We start from the raw sequence: 3,621 nt of genomic DNA on the forward strand, positions 1-3,621 counted from the left end.
GGAGGAGCAGGAAGGGGGTTGGGCTCGAGAGCCTATTTTAGGGCAGGGGGCTGGGGACTTGGGGGGAGGGGGTGGGTAAGGAGCCAGACTAGGGCACAGGGCAGGGACCCACGGCTTCTGGGTTTGGGGTGGATAAGGAGGGCCCTGGGCAGGGGGACAGAGGGCGGGGGGCGAGCCCGGGGCAGGGTCCGGGCCCCGCCGCACCGGGCGATCTGGTTCCGCCGGATATGGTGCACGAAGCCGTGGCTCATGTCCAGCCGCCCCCCCCGGTTTGCAGCAGCAGCGCCGGCCCGGACCCGGCTCCGCTTCCATCGGGGCGCTCCTGGAGCTCGGGGATAAAAAGCCAACGCCGTCCCTGCCGCCAGACCAACCGTCACCGCGGCCGCCTTCCCCTCCCCCGACCCCACGAGCGCCTGGCTGGCCCCGCCTCCCGCGCGGCTCGCCCCGCCCCAGTTCTCCCCAGCGGGGCAGTGCCCCGCCCCAGTGGCCCTTCTCTCGGTTTCTTTTCCCTCTCTCCCTCCCCCTCCCCCTGCTTGGCCCTTCCCCGTCTCTCTCCCTAAGGAGGCCGGGCCCTACCTCTCTCCGAGGTGCCTGGGGATTAGTTTCTCTTCCTCTCGAAATCATTTTGTATTCACTTTGTATATACTTTGTAAGTACTTTGTATTTACCTGTCTGAGTGCTTGCTCTATGCTCCCCACCCTAGTATGAATGAATTAAAGAATGAATGAATGAATGAATGAATGAATGGGAAAAAAAAGTGAGGAGGCACAGCCAAACACCGTGTAAGAGAGAGAAAAGAGACAGTCCCAGCTTTCTCTTCCTTCCTTCCTTCCTTCCTCTCCAAGAGCAATATAGGCTAGGAAATGGAGGTTGAGTGTCTCGCTCAGTCACAGTAGCGTCTGAGGTCAAATTTGAACCCAGGACCTCAGGACTCCAGGCCTGACTCTCAAACCATTGAGCCATCTAGCTACCCCCAGTCCTAGCTTTCTAGGAACTCAACAAGAATTTATGAAGTGCTTACTGTTTGCCAGACACTCCTTTAGAAGCTAGAGAGATAAAAAAGGCAAAAAACCTTCCCTGCCCTCGAGGCTCTCACATTCCAAAGGCAGAGACTATGTACAAACCTGATGGATGTAAAAGACCCTAAGAGGGAAGCTGCAGGGCTGCTGCAAGGCCCAATAGATGAGGCAGCTAGTAGAACAGGAGAGGGACTCTAGAGGCTCCTCTTAATTCCAGAGTTTTTCCTCATTTAATTATCTCCTAGTTATCCTGTGTACAACTTGCTTTTTTAATATTTATTTGCAGGTTGTGTCCCGAATTAGATTGTAAGCTCTTTGAAAGCAGGAATTTCTTTTGTCTCTTTTTTGTATCCCCAGCACTTAGCACAGTGTCTGGCACATACTTAATAAATGTTGATCAAATTGAATTGAGGGCCAGCTAGGTGATCCCATGGATAGATAGCCAGCTCTGGAAGTGGAAGGTCCTGGGTTCAAATTTGACCTAAGACACTTCCTAATTGTGTGACCCTGGACAAATCACTTAAAACCCCAGTTGCCTAGTCCTTATTGCTTATTGCTCTTCTGTCTTAAAATCAATTCTGTCAGAATATAAGAGTTAAAAAAAAAAAGTAAATGCCAGAACCAGGATTTAAATTAAGGATTGAAGACTCCAGTTTAAGACCCCAAGTCTAGAACTCTTTCCACTGAAACCTCAAGATCAAGCCAGTTAGAAAGAACTGGGCTGTTCACACTGCTGTTCTTTTGGTGGAGAACTATGATTTCACTGGTGTAAAAAACTTTGATGTCAGCCCTCCAACCATAATACTATGCTGACTGTAACACATCCTCTGGGTATATGTTTCTTCTGTTCTCTAACCTGAGAGTATGTTACAAAGATATTAAAATTATTATACATAAGCACTTAATAAAAGTTTGCATTTATTCATTTGTTAATCCATCCTTAGAGTACGGTTGATAATAAATACAATAAATTTACAGATACATAGTATCCCGTGCATAATCTGACTTCCTTGCTATACCTGGTACAAGGCTTTCTATGTCAAGACTTCACACCTTTTCACTGACTGTCTCCTGGAATTCGATGCCTCTTCTCTGCCTTGTGGCTTTTCTGGCTTCCTTCAAGAGCCAGCTAAAAGCTGACCTTTGACAAGAAGCTTTTCTTGGCTTTACTTGGGCTGATTACCTCCAGTTTATCCTGTATACAGCTTGTTTGTTCATAGTTGTTTGCATGGTGATCCTTTCAGGAACAGGAATTGTTTTTGCCATTATATTTGTCCCCACTATGTGCCAGTATCTGGCCCATAGTAAGAGCCATGTATTATTAATAGTAGTGTCAACTGGGTTTTTGGGAACCCCAAGTTTGCCCGAGTCCCCTGAGAACTTGACCAGAGGGAAGTCCCACACTCATCCACTTTAGGCTGAACAATAGACCCTAAAGTACTTAATAATCCCAGTTTAGGTGGGACTGGTAGATAATCAAATGTTAAGTACCTTTTTGTCCTAGAAGTTTTCCCCATTGTATGAGATTGGTTTCCCAGAAGACCAACACCTTTGCAGGAACCATCCTTTTTGTATCCGTTGTAGAAGACCACTCCTTGATATCCCAACCTCTTTCCCAAGCCTGCTTACACCTGTCAGTATATGTTTGCTGTACCCAGTTCCCCAAAAGGTATATAAGATCCCTATGTTTTATTCTTCTTCTGGAGATCTTCCGGTGATCCTCTTAGATCCTCTTAGAGATACTGTTCCCGGAGTCTTTGGCTCTTTGTGGTTTTTAGGCGCTTGACTCTGTGTGGTGGGTGAATATTGAACACTATCTCTTTCCTGATTAAAGACTAGGTTTTACTGACTACTTTTTTAGTGGTTCTGTTTTTCCAGGTTGACGGTAATAATAATGTTTGTTATTGTCATTGCTGTTAACTTCCTGACAATCATTTTTTCAATCATTTTTTGCTTGTTTTCTTGTTACATGCTTATTCTCATTTTTCAAAAGTTATTGTTTGTACATCTGAATACCTTGTCAATGTGTTGACTTTTTTCCTTACTAAAAAAATTACTATTTGCCATATATGATGTCTGTCGGGAGGGGGAGGGGCAGGGATACAATGGTGATGCAAGAAACAGAAATCAATAAAAATTCTTTTTTAAAACGTTCGTGGGCAACTGGATGTTTGCAATGTATCCATCGCAGCCTTTGAGGGACGTGACAGTATTTTTCCAATGTGCATCAGTCACTTAAGTAAGAATTTCTGGAGTCCTAAAGCATTTGAAAGATAAATTGGATGCTACGGGGGTGGGGGGGGAATGGAGGGGCAGAAAGCTGGCCCTTTAAATAAGAAATTATGGGTAAGGCAGATGATTGGTCCATTTGGCCTCCACGAGTGAGGCGGAAGCCAATGAGAACAGCTAGGAGTCACACACGGAAGTCAGGGAAACCGGTTTGTAGATGCGGGCCACTGCGCTCGCGGCCCGGAACAGACGAAGCAGCGGATTGGCCAGCGGCGCTGTAGCGGATTGGCTAGCTGTGGCGCGCAGGCGCGGCGCAATGAGCAGGACCCTGCGCCTGCGCGAAATAGCGCGCGGCAGAACCGGTGGCCTGAGG

This window comes from Gracilinanus agilis, chromosome 2 (genome assembly GCF_016433145.1).
Source record: "Gracilinanus agilis isolate LMUSP501 chromosome 2, AgileGrace, whole genome shotgun sequence".
Lineage (NCBI taxonomy): Eukaryota > Metazoa > Chordata > Mammalia > Didelphimorphia > Didelphidae > Gracilinanus > Gracilinanus agilis.